The 16,330-nt window shown below is 40.1% G+C and overlaps 1 protein-coding gene across 1 annotated transcript in view; it reads left to right on the forward strand.

The window, feature by feature from the left end:
* Positions 1-4,703: 4,703 nt before the first annotated feature.
* LOC126471198 (neurogenic locus protein delta) overlaps positions 4,704-16,330 on the forward strand; it is a 1,411,427-nt gene continuing 1,399,800 nt past the window's right edge. The window contains exon 1 of the mRNA XM_050099311.1: positions 4,704-5,236. The gene's annotated coding sequence lies outside the window, so the exon portion shown is untranslated. The remainder of the gene's footprint in view (positions 5,237-16,330) is intronic.

The following is a 16,330-nucleotide window of genomic DNA, read 5'->3' on the forward strand; positions in this document are numbered from 1 at the left end:
ATTGTGTTTTATTTTCCGATCAGTGGGTCGCGACGGATTTGTGAACTGTCCAACATTTTTCCCAATATTTTAGGGCGATGGTGCTAATGTGACTGGCTCACCCATATTTTTCTAAGTGGTCAGCCAAGCACATTGGCCTGTGCCTTTCTTTTAGCTCCATTGTCGTTTTACTTGTTTTTAATCTCATGTGTAGCTACTTTTACTCTATCTCCGTTGTTTTAGAGAATGTAAGACAGAGCGATTCTCTTCTCGATTCGAGTGCATGAGTGTGGAACATTTTCGAGGTTTTAGTCACATTCGTTCATTTTAATGAGTGTAAGGGCGCTGATGAGCTTATAAGCTCCATCATGATTATGATCATCATCATCATCATCATCACAAGTGACATAACCTTTTATTGGACTCAATATTTTTTTGAGCTACAAACTGATGATGGAACAGAGTGAAGTCAGTGACTCACAAATCTGGTGATTAGGATGAATGTTTCAATTCGTGCTTCAAATTATCCAATTTTTCTGTTACCAAGCACTATCTTGGGCAGGTGCATTATCCTGAATGAAGATATTTGTTCTTTTACAATCCCGACCTCTACTCGTGAATTTTCTTTCCCTTTCAGTTCAGAAGAGTTGTGCAGCGATCGCCATTTATTCTTTTTGCACTTTACGAGACTTTCAGTGAGAAGAATACACAGTATATCCTATGAACGCTAGTCATAACCTCTCCACTAGCTAAGTCGGCTGTTTCTTTGTGGGGTTTCTTACCTCAGTCGGTATAAACGGAACCCATATAGGATCGATTTGTTGTCAGCCTGTCTGTTCAGCCGTCAGTACCCTTTTTCTCAGGAACGGGTAGAGTTATCAATTGAAATTATGTCACATATTAAGGTCCACAATGCGAAAAATTTGAGCTCCTAATTCAATGCGATATAAATGTCACATATTTTGATACTCGGAAACTCATTCATGAAAAGCTATAGATGGACCTCTTATGTACATGCTGATCCCGGTTGTCTAGCGAAAAATCAAGTGTCTGAAAGGTCAGGGGAATATCGAATATCGGTCGGACCACGGATCTGTCAGTCTTCGTTTTAAGCTATCCTTCATCTCTGAATGACGTGAAGAGTTGCCAGAAACAACACGTGGTTCAAATTCCACGCTGAACTTTCCCAGTTGAATAACTGAGTTAGGTTAGGGACACTCACGTCGCCCAAGTGGTGGCCAATAGAAAGACTTACATCAGGCCATTAAGCCATACAAAATTATTATTATTATTATTATCTATATACATAATTAATTTTGTACATAACTCTCAGAGCGCGAATCCTAACCGCACTTGTCCGGCTTTACGTAGGGCCACCTGTTTCCGTCCATTTCATTGATAACTGGTTCGCTTTGGACGTGAGATTCTGCACCTTCGTCTCATTCAAGACTACTAATCACCGTGCAATATAAACTGCATTTTTAAAGCAGTTCTTTGAAATGCGTTTATTCCTCTGCGTTTGACAGTCATTCTCTCGTCAAACACTAAGCTTTCTCTAAGTATTTGTGCATGTAACATGCGTCACGTTCTGTCTCCTGATACGTGCTATGTATCAGATATTTATTAATACTTCATTCCCCAATTGCCCAATGCGATATTGTGTAGTTTACAATTTTCCATCTATGACTAAAGTTTCAGAATAACTTTCTTGTGGATCACCTCCAACACAAATACTGTCAAGTTTATATTGAACCAGCAATTTCATAGCTTCTGAAAACGAAGGAACAAATTTCTTACACATGTTCATCACTTTGGCTGAATTTCCGTTGCAGATAAGCAGACAAAAAAAGTATTTTACGACACAGTATAAAAATTTAAGCGTTTGAAGGAATTATAAAAAACAATAAGTTTAGAAACTGTATAAAACTGTCCCTTGTCATTTCTGTTCTTGTTTTGTCATCTGCTTCACATCTAATATTTCTACTCCTTTTGCACACCAGATACGTAAAAGTATCGTTTCTCTCCATTTTCTCTCCATTTTCTCTCCATTTTTCTTCATTTCTCTATTTTACAACATTGCCTTCATCTTTTTCACATGTATCTAAATATCATGGTAGTCTCTGCTGTTCTTCAGTTTCAAGAAACTGCTACTGATCGTTGTCTCGCCTTCAGTTAATAAAATCTCAACATTATCAAGTCGCATTTATTTGATTTTCGTTCCATTTATTTCTCCTACTCCCTTTTGGTGAACGCATTTCTTTTCTAATTCTTCCAGAAAGATCCCTTATCAATTAGCTACACTATAGCAGGTCACCAACTGGAAGCAGCTAATTCCATAAACTGTCGGGGAGTAGGCATTAGGAGTGATTTAAAATGGGATTATCATATAAAGTTGATCGTCGGTAAAGCAGATGCCAGACTGAGATTCATTGGAAGAATCCTAAGGAAATGCAATCTGAAAACAAAGGAAGTACGTTACAGTACACTAGTTCGCCCACTGCTTGAATATTGCTCACCAGTGTGGGATCCGTACCAAAAAAATGGCTCTGAGTACTATGGGACTTACCTACTGTGGTCATCAGTCCCCTAGAACTTAGAACTACTTAAACCTAACTAACCTAAGGACATCGCACACATCCATGCCCGAGGCAGGATTCGAACCTGCGACCGTAGCGGTCACGCGGTTCCAGACTGTAGCGCCTATAACCGCACGGCCACTCCGGCCGGCAGGGATCCGTACCAGATGGGGTTGATAGAAGGGATAGAGAAGACCCAACGGAGAGCAGCGCGCTTCGTTACAGGATCAATTAGTAATCGCGAAAGCGTTACGGAGATGATAGATAAACTCCAGTGGAAGACTCTGCAGGAGAGACGCTCAGTAGCTCGGTACCGCCTTTTGTTGAAGTCTCGAGAACATACCTTCACCGAGGAGTCAAGCAGTAAATTGCTCCCTCCTACGTATATCTCGCGAAGAGACCATGAGGATAAAATCAGAGAGATTAGAACCCACACAGAGGCATACCGACAATCCATCTTTCCACGAACAATACGAGACTGGAATAGATGGGAGAACCGATAGAGGTACTCAAGGTACCCTCCGCCACACACCGTCAGGTGGCTTGCGGAGTGTGGATGTAGATGTAGATGTAGATGATAGACAATATCCCGTCAGTTTTTGTTGTTGTTGTTGTGGTCTTCAGTCCTGAGACTGGTTTGATGCAGCTCTCCATGCTACTCTATGCTGTGCAAGCTTCTTCATCTCCCAGTACGTACTGCAGCCTACATCCTTCTGAATATGCTTAGTGTATTCATCTCTTGGTCTCCCTCTACGATTTTTACCCTCCACGCTGCCCTCCAATACTAAACTGGTGATCCCTTGATACCTCAGAACATGTCCTACCAACCGATCCATTCTTCTAGTCAAGTTGTGCCACAAACTCCTCTTTTCCCCAATCCTATTCAGTACCTCCTCATTAGTTATGTGATCTACCCATCTAATCTTCAGCATTCTTTTGTAGCACCACATTTCGAAAGCTTCTATTCTCTTCTTGTCCAAACTATTTATCGTCCATGTTTCACTTCCATACACTCCATACAAATACTTTGAGAAACGACTTCCTGACACTTAAATCTATACTCGATGTTAACAAATTTCTCTTCTTCAGAAACGCTTTCCTTGCCGTTGCCAGTCTACATTTTATATCCTCTCTACTTCGACCATCATCAGTTATTTTGCTCCCCAAATAGCAAAACTCCTTTACTACTTTAAGTGTCTCATTTCCTAACCTAATTCCCTCAGCATCACCCGACTTAATTCGACTACATTCCATTATCCTCATTTTGCTTTTGTTGATGTTCATCTTATATCCTCCTTTCAAGACACCGCCCATTCCGTTCAACTGCTCTTCCAAGTCCTTTGCTGTCTCTGACAGAATTACAATGTCATCGGCGTACCTTAAAGTTTTTATTTCCTCTCCATGGATTTTAATACCTACTCCGAATTTTTCTTTTGTTTCCTTTACTGCTTGCTCAATATACAGATTGAACAACATTGGGTGAGGCTACAACCCTGTCTCACTCCCTTCCCAACCTTTGCTTTCCTTTCAGGTCCCTCGACTCTTATAACTGCCATCTGGTTTCTATACAAATTGTAAATAGCCTTTCGCTCCCTGTATTTAACCCTGCCACCTTCAGAATTTGAAAGAGAGTATTCCAATCAGCGTTGTCAAAAGCTTTCTCTAAGTCTACAAATGCTAGAAACGCAGGTTTGCCTTTTCTTAATCTAGCCTCTAAAATAAGTGCGGACTTTTATTGCCTGATAATTCTTCTCCGATTCTTACTTTACGAACTCTTGTTACATATAACGAGCTTAATGATGTTGTTTCCTTCCAATCGATATCCGTCTTTAGCAAAACCACTACAAGCACTGTCCATAAAATAAGGGACAAATGCGCAGGTAAACTGGCCCTTTTCGCCTTCGTTAGGAGGGTTATTGCCTCTAGTTGTGAGGGGTTGTGAGCGCGTCGGAGCAACAGTCGGCAGAAGCACGTGCTGCGGCGGCGGGAAAGTTTTGTGTCTGGAAGGTAAGAGCGCCCTCCCTGGCCCTCGTCGCAGGAGAAGCGTTCTAATTCTGTCCTGGCGTGCGGTGGTCCGGCCGCCGCCTCTGCCGAAATCCCAGTCGCAGCGAAGGTAGTGGCGCGCTAGCAGCGCCGGCCTTGACGCACGCGAGGCGACCATGCGCGTCCGTAGCACACGGCCAACTCGCGACTCTCCGCCCCCGCCTTCGCCCCCGCGCCGCGCGTCTGCCGTTTGACACCGGCGATTCTATTGTCAGGGCACGCTTTCTTAGGTCACACTGCCGAAGGGACGCGCTTCGCTGGACGCTGAGGAATTTGAGACATGTGACACTGTGCCTTTCCTTGCGAAACTGTCACACGAACGGCACAGTTATTCGTCTGGCAGAAAAAAACAAGTTATTAAACGTGTGTGTGGTGGACTGTGCTCGTGTTTACATGCACAACGCTTAACTTTCGCACAGCGAGGGAGATTGTAAACTGGCATTTTATTTATTCCTCATCTGAGGTGTCTGACAACTTGTTCCATCACAAGATTACGCTCGTAGGAAGATCAGTGTTATACAGCTTCTTTCAGAAAAATAACTTTCTACCGCAGGTTTGTTAATCTGTCTGGATGAGCAGTTTCTTCCTCAGACAACAAGCAAACACGCGAGATCCCATTAAGGAAATATACGCCCTCGGTAAGTACTTATTTACAAATTTATTGAATCATTGAGCCTGACACTAGCCCCTTGGATAAGATTATCTTTTCCTACGTATCTAAACGCAGAGACTTCAAGTTAACTACTTAATTTTTGATACATTGCAAAGAGATACAAGCAATTACTATTAGTACATTAACAGTGTCCGACTGTTTCAACGTCTTCACAAATAAAGTGTCATTTAATCTTTAAAACAAACGATGTATTGTAGTAACTACACACTTTCTTGTTCGTGTAATGATCAGCGCACATGATTCGAAGTCTCCGCGATGTATGCAGGGCGTTTTGTGTTTTACAGTTCGCTTGGTGACATTACGTACAGTCCATGTTAATATATTGGAGTAGCTCATACAGTGAAGTAGAGGAAGTATTCGAACCAGAAATACTACCGTTGTACCACCCTAATAACGCGTAGGCCCTACTATATTTCTCAACACATTTCGTAATCGGTACGAATGCAGTTGCATTGAAGGACGTTCGAAAGCCACGTCACCGCTTTTAAAAGTGCGTGTGGACGAAAATAAGGCAGCGATTGTGTTGACAGAAGACCAACTTCCTCGTTCAACAACCTACGAAGCTTAGTAGCGCAGCTATAATTTACGCGGAACACGTTTTTCTAGAAAATGGAAGCCGCGTGTGCCGCAGCCAGATGGTATAATTCTTGCTGGCGGCCTTCCTACGGCGCTGCGAGTTCGCAGAATGGCGTCATCCATGGGGAAGGGGGTGTGGCCACGACGCCGTTCGGTTGCGCAAGCGGCTGTCACGCCCTCTGCTCGCTGGGACATAAACGTAGCTGTTGGCTGATTTTCATATACGTACGTTACAACGAAATAATAGCTGTATGTATACAAAATATGTTGCTCTGGAAATCGAGTATGGCGAATGGAATGAAACACAGAGAAATGTAATGTGTTGTTTCAGAAGGGGATTTTCTTTAGTTTTCTGGGCATATAATGAATGATTTCCTAGTAAACTGTCCCGATCCACACACAGAATAATGAGACATGAGACGAAAGAACAAACGTCAGCATTCTGCATTAGACAGGAACAGACTCAGTCTGTTGATACATTATATTTTGCTACACTCCATATTATAATATACGTCGTTATACCTGTGAGTTCTAGAATGAATATTTGGTTAATAACCTGACTTGTAATCGTTTTTTCCCCACAGTCACTTGAAATTCTTCTTTTCTAAGGTGATGATCCTCCAACCTTCGATGTAAATTATGTAGGGATTAACCATTGGTAGAAATGCGATTTTAAATACTGTAAAGATCATATTTCAATGTTTGGCGTCGCGTTATTCGGTCGTTACGTTATTCGTTCCGTCTGAACCTCACACAAATCTAAAATAAACTATTTTTGGTTTTATGAAGCTCCCACTAATATTAAATTCTGGGTTTTTGGACGTTCGTCGTTGAAATCAGTTCTAAAATATCTGTGTTGTTTCGACGATATTTTCGACGCTGTATGCACTACCCTTGACATCGTAATTAGTGGTAACAAAATATAAGCGTCTGTATTTCAGGAAGAGTATCGTAAGTCTTACCTAATTAACGTTTATTACTAATTTTTATCCCAAGAACGACTACCATCGTCAGGTGTTCATGGAAATCGCACTAAATTTAATGGGTAATAATTAATTACACTGAGTGGATAACAGCAAATAACCGAATTTTTTGTATAAGAAGTTAATTTCAAATTACTAACAATGGCATGGAATGAGACAATTTTTGCTGACTTCTTGTTTTTAGGAATCATCCTAGCAGACATTTCTAATCAGCTGGAAAAACTGTCTGCGTTACTGCCTTTGCTAGCAAGGAGATATAATAGTGTGACAAGCTTTGTTCTGAATAATTGTTATTAGTCTCAGTGTGGAGGCTGAACAACTTAACATGGACAGCCCAAGTATTTCGTTTCAGAATTCTTGCTAAGTAGTAGACATAGTGACATTTTATGTCGTATTTTGCAATACCATTCATATGCTGACAAAAAAACATACAGATTCTTGTGAATAATTAGCCACCGTTGTCATAAGCGTGGAGACAACGCATCGTTTCCGGCATCGGGCCTAGTCTTGTACCACAAAGATTGTGTTTTAAGAGGAGAAGAGACAGCGTTTGTCGAAAATCTTGGCACTTCTATTTAAATAATTAGCTTGCGGTTATTGCGAACATTTCACTGTAAACCATGACGACCATTATATCGCTGAACTCCTCTTCCGACAGATTTACAATGCCATTAAAAAAAGTATATTGCTCAATTTAAAAGAAAACACAGTTGGTTCAGTAATTCTGTACGTAGATATGATATAAATGTTACCCATACAACGGATTACTTACCCCTTACATACTGTCATTGGCTAAATGATTTCTAGAACCGTTTGTTATTTATTCGAGGTGTTCAGGTTACATAGTTCACCTCATATAAGGCCTTCTGATTAACAATTGTAATCACACTGAGTCGACATACCGCGTCATCAGTAATAGCTTCAGTACTGTTGGTAATACTGTGGTTATTGAAACAGGAACACGTACATAACCACCTTCATTTCCTATATTTTCCATTCGGGCTCATTATGGAATCATCACTTTCTTCCTGCACGTCATTAATCCCTTCATCACTGCATGGTTATTAAAATCAGTTACCTCAAAAGCTGTACATTTCCTGACAGCTGAGATAACCTTAGATTCTGGATGTGGATGCTGGAAGAAGCTGCGAATCCAGCCAGTTCCATTTAATACTTACTTGATCACAGTAGACCTCTTGAACGTCTCTTCTAAGTAGGGATCATGAAATACGCAACTGAACAACGATGTTTTAGGAAATAATCTGTGGTACCTTTGAAGGAACCATTCCATTATTCTCCTGAAATGATTTAGGAAACCACCAAAAGTCCAAAACCAGATAACAGTGTAGACATTTGAACCCACTTCTCCAGAACAGGGATGATGGCAGTTCTGCGAACCCATGCAATAGAGCTAAGATGGAATATGATATATGGAATGGATTGGCGTGACGTCATACTTAGAGCCCTCCGATCCAGCATAAAGGTGAATTTCTTACGTTCCTTACCAACGTTTAAAATGACATTACCTAAACGGAATGTAAGGCTGTGCACGAAAGCGTCCTGGTTAAAGTATCTGAATGGACCATCGAGATAGAACAACAGCTTACTGACAGTCACGCAGTGATCAGTGCTCAAGATTTCCAGGTGGAAATCACATCTTTCAGGTCAGCTTCGTTCAGAGGTACGTTTTTACATGCACCGTACTGTTTAAAAATGCCACAGAAATAGCATACACTTAATTTACCCCATACCTACCACTGTACGTAGTCGTCCGATGTCAACGCAATTGTTACTAGCCCCCATAATTGCTGTTTTACTTTCCTGGTGAACCGGAATCCTGAATGAGGCCGAGTTCGTAAATTTATAACTGTGAAGCATCAATTTTGTTTAGGAGTAATAATGCACTCCATCCGTGATGACAAAAAACTGAGGTTCGCTTTGCGACACCTTCGCCATATACTTTAACCAGTTTTTCTCGGGCATGGATGTGTGTGATGTCCTTAGGTTAGTTAGGTTTAAGTAGTTCTAAGTTCTAGGGGACTGATGACCACAGAAGTTAAGTCCCATAGTGCTCAGAGCCATTTGAACCATTTTTTAACCAGTTTACGGTAGATGGCACACTATCTAAGCTTTAAGCCTGCAGTAAATGAATGCCGCATCTGATTTCATAACCGACGGTACTGCAATCGAGGTGCTCACTGTCTCAGCTTGTTACACACATGAAGTGTATAGGTCCTTGCGGTAAACGATGCTTGCATTAAACAGTATCTTATGCATAATACAAATTCTTTCTTGAATTTTATCCATAATGGATGCAATTGACTCAGTGATTGTTCCTTCACAGGGTGTGAAATAATAACAGGTACCACCCACAGAAGAAGTTGATTTTATTTAACGCCCCACCGGTTTCGAGCTTGTGCTCAGCTTCACTTGATTTTGTATTCAGTTACCTATTTCAGTGTTTGAGATTACTGTTTAAATAAAAAGCAAATCATGTGATCGTGAATAATTTGATCCAGCTGAAGCTATTGGAAGTTGCTAAGCGACATTTGTTGAAAAGTACTATAGTACTTCGATGCTGTACAATACATGTCGCTTAGCAACTTCCACTTGTTTCAGTCGCTTTTATTATGTCACCATTACATTATTTGTATCTTTATTTTCAAACAGTGGTCTCCAACAGTGAGTACTGAAACATGTAAGTGAGTGTAAAACCACTTGAAGAAGGGCACAATCCCGAAACCGGTCGTGCATTAAATGGAGACACCTTCTTTCGTGCCTGGTAGCGGTTATTATTCTATACCTTGCAGATCCTTTTTTGTCCTTCGAGAGATCTTCATAATTGTGTGATTTTGTTTGCCACTTACAAAATTCTTTATTTATCGATTATGTAGCTGATCTGTCACTGTGTATGATAGTTATATGGAAGAAAGGTGTTCGATCGTTACTGCCATCAAAGATATTTTCCTGCTGCAGTGGTTGAAATGGAGTCGACTCAGCTTCGTAACATTAACTTATTAGTTAGTTGTAGGAAGGGTAGCAGCCCCTTTTTCACAACCGTGGATTTTTAACCAGGAGACGGTGTGATGAGTATACAAACTCAGCCGCAGATGGGTTGACCTACAGGGTCCAAATATATATTTATTATTTGCCGATACGAGGGATCTTACAGCTACTTGATAATGGTCGTATGAAAAACTAGTCTAGTTAAAATCGTAATAAATAGTAGCCGACAGTTGTTTTTTATGAAGGTATTCACCATTGTAAATAATCGAGCACTTTATCGTCTAGTTCCCATAGTTACCCCATATGATAATGGAGACGGACGTTTTATTTCACCTATTCCGGAAACCAGAAAATAATAAGCGCATTATTGTTCGTATAAAACTAAAAAAATGAAATATAGGAACTTCGCTTGAGTTTGACGTTGGTTGATAGCCTGTCTCTTACCCGCAAAAGCGAATCAGAAATAGTGGATACATATTTAAATATTTTATCTTTGCAACGTTTCTGACAACAGACAATGCTGTTGTTGGAGCTGTTGAAGGAGCAGCAAATTTGTTGAGTAGATCTTTTCAAAGTTCAAGAGGCACAACTAATCGCAAGAAATAAAAAGAAAGTCGAGGAACTACACGCCAAAAATAAAGTGCTAAACAAATGCGCTTAAACTGCTTACACAAATGTATGATGTATGAGGTAATGAATGACAGTGTGCAGTACATATTGGCTATATTGATAGGCTTCTACATAGATAAATGAGGATGGAAAATAGCCGAGGCGGAATTAAAATCATTGCCTGTCTGAATAGTATCGGAAATTCCCGGTACAGACTTCTAGGACTTTTAGAGGGGAGTTAGTACATCGTATTTTGAATAGGAACCCATGTCCGGAAACGTCATCCAACGAGACTACAGAGCGTCAAAGTTATAGGCGCGGGCGTCTGTAAATGTACGTATACACGGGGTGACTCCGTGATGATGTTACAGACTTTCTTGGATGATGGAGAATGATAAATGTATTAATTTGAAGTAAGGATCCCTGTACCAGAAACGAACGAGTCGAAAGTTATAAACGAAAACCGTTCTGATACCTCTGACAGTTGAATACATATACCGGTTCTTGTGTTGCGAAGAATGTAGGGCTGGTAACTTTCAGAGGTGGTAGTGTGGACAAAAACGAGAAAAAGTGTCCAATAAACGTGGGCTCTAAATTGCATACCTGAGGAGCTATGACCATTCGTTCATCTTCGCTAATGTGAAATACATCTCCTCTGCTGTGCAAGTGTTCATAGCTGTTAAGGTACGCACTTTAGAGCCCACGTTTATTGGACATTTTTTCTCGTTTTTGTTCACACTACCACCACTGAAATTTACCAATCCTACACTCTTCGCAGTGGTAGTGTGGACAAAAACGAGAAAAAGTGTCCAATAAACGTGGGCTCTAAATTGTATACCTGAGGAGCTATGACCATTCGTTCATCTTCGCTAATGTGAAATACATCTCCTCTGCTGTGCAAGTGTTCATAGCTGTTAAGGTACGCACTTTAGAGCCCACGTTTATTGGACATTTTTTCTCGTTTTTGTTCATACTACCACCACTGAAATTTACCAATCCTACACTCTTCGCAACACAGGAACCGGTGCATGTATTCAACTGTCAGAGGTATCAGACGGTTTTCGTTTATAGCTTTCGACCCGTTCGTTTCCGGTACAGGGATCCTTGCTTCAAATTAATACATTTATCGTTCTCCATCATCCTAGAAAGTTTGTAACATCATCACGGAAACACCCCGTGTATACGTACATTTACAGACGCCCGCGCCTATAACTTTGACGCTCTGTAGTCTCGTTGGATGACGTTTCCGGACATGAGTTCCTATTCAAAATACTATGTACTCACTGTCCTCTACAAGTCCTAGAAGTCTGAAACGGGAATTTCCGACCACCCTATATGTGTTTGAATTCCTAAAACTGTGCATAGTGAGCAGAATACTACATTAGCGTATGAAATCCACAACTTGTGTTAAATTGCGATGATGACATTGGGGTTCGTTGCTATGATGTTGCGTACGTACAGTCACAGGAAACCACCACTCAAGCAAACACTTGGAGGCAAATTTATGGAAGTGAATGTTCAGTCAATATGACCCCGTTTCTAAGGACGTAAGCGCGAAGTTAACGAACAGCCAACAGTAGTTCACTCGGCGCGTAGCGATAAACTAAGCAATTCTTGTGTCCCGGGAATAGAACTTGAAATTCTGTTTCCGGTTGACAGTGGTCGACGTGCGTTTTCTGCGCCCACATATGAGCCGCTGAATACAAACACCACATTATGCCGGATCCAGCGACTGTAAATGCGTGTAACTCTCACCACTGACGCTATTGCTGGTATTAAACCACATCTGAGAGACATGCGGTTTAGTTTCTGAGTGGTAACGTCTGTACCGTGCGATGCTGAAGCAATTATAGCTTAATTTTTATTTCTAACAGGGTACAGCAAACTTTTTCGTTAATGAAACAACCTTATTATGCTCTGGAAAATGAAAATTCTGTATTTTCATGCAGGAAATACGTATACGTTCCTTATATTACGGAAGACACATAGATTTGGAAAAACTAAGCGTTGATCCTGCATAACTTGAAACTGGATACATTCAGGGATGGAAAATTTATATCTTTTTTGAACTGCCTGTTTATTTACATTCTCTGAGCTACAAAAAAATTCTCAGTTACGGTAAAATCGTTCGTTATGTTGTAAAAAAAAGCCAGGTGCACCGCATCGATAGATCACGCGTCAAAAACCCCACAATGTGTATATTTTTCACTTTAATTATTTGTCTCTCTCTTCCTTTCTCTTCTTGTTATTCGCGTTTTTGAGATTGTCACATGATGGTCGTTTCCCCACCCAGATCATAGTATTATTGCTTTCTGTTGCTGAAGCACTATTTACCCTTCGATGATGGTATGTGTCGCGTCTTCCATTTCTGCGAATGATGTAAATTTTGTTCTTTATATTTTAATGTTTTAAATGTCTATGTGTCACGTTTATGAGACCAAAATGAAGAACCGCCTATTGTCACCCAGTACACGGATTCGTTATGAATTTGCGTCAACTACTAACCCGGAAGCTAGCGAACTATAAATTTACCTACACGAGCTGGTCGTAGTAAATGTAACTTAATTATGGTTACTGCAAGATTGCTCCAGAAACAGACTTATTTGATAAGGCTCCATTCGAAGTAAGTTTAGACTTCGCGTCTATGTATATAGACCAATATATCTACTGGAACACAAATCATATGAATCAGTCTAGAGCTTTGTGTGGGATATGTACGATCAATCCATCTCTCAAATTTATCCAAGCCCATAAATATCGTAAGTGTTTGTCACCACAAACAAAATGATATCATGGAGATCGATATCAACGTCATAGGAGAGGTGGTGTAATGGGCACACACTCCATCGTTTTTTTCCTTATTGGCACAATTTCTTTTTCATCTACTTCAGACTTGCTAAGTACATTCTATGACATGTCTTTCATCTACGTATCATATAATTTTTGGGGTATTTTGCATGACACAAAAAGTAATTGTTTTATGGGACCTTAAACGTTCTGCGAAAAAAACTGTGGTTGTAATATGAGCCTCATGCTACAAACTTATAAACTTACGAGAAAGACACTTTTATTAAATCAGATATTGTTATAAAACATAATGTAGAAATCTTCTTGAAGATCGCCCCATATTTTGCTGACTTCCATAGACCCATTCTTTGCTTGATAGTGTCTTTAAAACTCTTATCTTTTTTCGTTTATCCCTACGAGACTTCTGAAACAGAAAACTGAACAGAAAATATGTAGCGATTATAATTTGTGCCCATTTATGTCATTTATATTGGGGGTTCACACTGCCAGTGCCAAGAGGGTTCATAATACGAACACCGCCATGTTTGTAAACAAAAATGTAACTTCGTCTAATATTAATATAAAGTACAACATTAATACTGGAATATAACGCTTGATGTAGGTGAAACATTAGAAAAATATCATAACGAGTATTTACGTACGAACAGCTTTAGTAGTACTGGGAAAAACCGCCACTACTCAAAATTTTTGTGCGTTGTGAAAACAAGACAAGCAAGATAATCTAAATGGTGACCTAACTGTTAAAACTTGCTACTGCGTCAGGGCGTTCTATCGGCGTTACTACGAACTGGTGCTTGGAATGATAAACTCACCACCAGAATGCGCGGCTTTGTTTACTGGATATTGCGGGGGCCCAAGTTGCTAGAAGGCGCCGTCAGTACCATCCTTACCCCTGCTATGATATGATTCCTAGGTTTTTTGCAGCCCTAAGCAGATACAGTTATTTGCACTCTAATTCTTTCTTTACGTATTTTAACTTATTGAGTTACAGTGTTAGAATATCACGGTTCGAGAGCTTGTACGATATGCTTCTGATTTGGAAGTTACAACTCAAAATAACGTTACAATTACGCCCTTAATTGCAAACAATTCTTTTCGGAATAAAACATTTGTATGTGTCATAAATAATGACAGAGTATGCAGTTTTGTCCAATAAAAAAATGAAATGATCGTGTGGCATTCTTGGTCGAAAGGCATCATGCGAGGAAGTTCGGTCGCCGAGTTGCAAGTCTTATTTTAGTCGATCCCACATTGGGCGACTTGCGTGACTACGAGCGGAGAAAAATCCACAAGCCTACTGGGAATCGAACCCGGACCCGATGCATCGTAGGGCAACACATTACCACTCAACTGAGCAGGCGGACGTTGTCCAATGAATCACATAGCTGGAGACCGTGGCTGTTATCTGAAACAAAGTGTTGGTGGTACACGGCACAGGTGGGCGACTGGCTGTAAAAAACACGTGTTTTGAGGCATAATTTACTGGCGTGGCCTGTCGGGAAAGGGATGCCCCTCATAACGGAACGCTACCCTATAAAAATTAACATCGCAGACGATATAGGTTCGACTAGTCTAGGAGGGATGCTATCGTGTCACGTTACGAGGTGCCTCGCGGGTCATCGAACGTTGCCCGTGCCTGGTGTATAGCAACCACCCACAGATTTGTATTAAGTCACTTACTTCAAAAAATACCGTTGCCGATTTCGAATTTGTACAGTTCATTAGACGGCTTTAAAATTTTCATCAGAACATATGATACACTGATTTGCCCTACGATAAACAATAATTGACATTTACAGACGTGTAATAAAGATGTTTGCCCTACAGTCTTGTGTTATAAGGCAACTTATCTGATATTTTTTCCCACAGCTTTCTTCCAACGAATCATATTCGCAATGGTGTTTGTATTTTCCCAACCACATACGTCGTTTGGCGTTACTAAAAACTTTCTTTTGGTCACAAAACGAGCGTTCATTGCGCACATGTTTCGGCTTACAACATCTGAAAACAAATTCGCAGTTTACAAGATACTAGAGTGTAAAAAGTGCCGCGATTCAGTGATACAGAGATATGGCTTTTTGGGAAAGGAAACGTAAATTACTGTTGTTTTAAATTGAAAAACTTTTTTGCATTAAATGTATGACATTAAATACAGTAGATAAATAGGATTTTGTAAACTGCAGAGGTAAAAATTTATTTTACACCACCTCAGAGAATAAATGCAGATAAGAAAGTATGTGAAATCCTTATGTGCTATCTGGACAGTGGTGATAACAATACATTAAAATTTGTCCATATTAATTTAGTGCCATCAATATTATTCACTATTGTAGATACATACACGTACAATATTATAAGATATGTCACTTGATCTGCAGGTATGTATAGAAACATTATTTATGTTGGAACGTGTCAAGTACTTCCTGGAAGTTTCTCAGGAAAGGAGTATTAGTTAACTTAGATTGCTCATTAAGCATGTTATCGAAGAAATGATTTTAAGTGAGTGTGTATTTCTATTTCTTCCAGCAGATTATTAGTGGCTCCTTTTTTTCCTCGTATAACGTTGTATCGCAGTTCTTTGACACTCTTGTACCTTGTAAACTCGACATTTGTTTTCGCAAGTTGTGAGTCGAAACATGTGGTAGGCATTGGAAATTCGTTTTGTGAACAAACGGAAGTATTTAATAATGGAAAACAACATATTTGATGATGAAAATACAAACAACATTGCGAATATGATTCGATGGTAGAAAACTGTGAAAACAAATGTTGCAGACGGACTTTTCACGTAAGTTGCATTCTGACACAAGTTTTAGCACAACCATCTTTATTATACGCTTGTAACCGTGAATTATTGTTTATCCTAGGGCAACGTACCAGTGAACCAATACATTGTATGGTCTGACTAAAGCATGAACGTCGTCTAATGATGAATTGCATAAAGTCGAAACTGGTAACGGCATTTTTTGAACAAATTATCATAAAATCAATTTGTGGCTCGCTGGTGTACACCATCTACATTTTATTAATGACTGGGTAGCCCTAATAACCCTTAGCCGAGGATGAATTGCACTTAC

This window comes from Schistocerca serialis, chromosome 3, assembly GCF_023864345.2.
Source record: "Schistocerca serialis cubense isolate TAMUIC-IGC-003099 chromosome 3, iqSchSeri2.2, whole genome shotgun sequence".
Classification (NCBI taxonomy): domain Eukaryota; kingdom Metazoa; phylum Arthropoda; class Insecta; order Orthoptera; family Acrididae; genus Schistocerca; species Schistocerca serialis.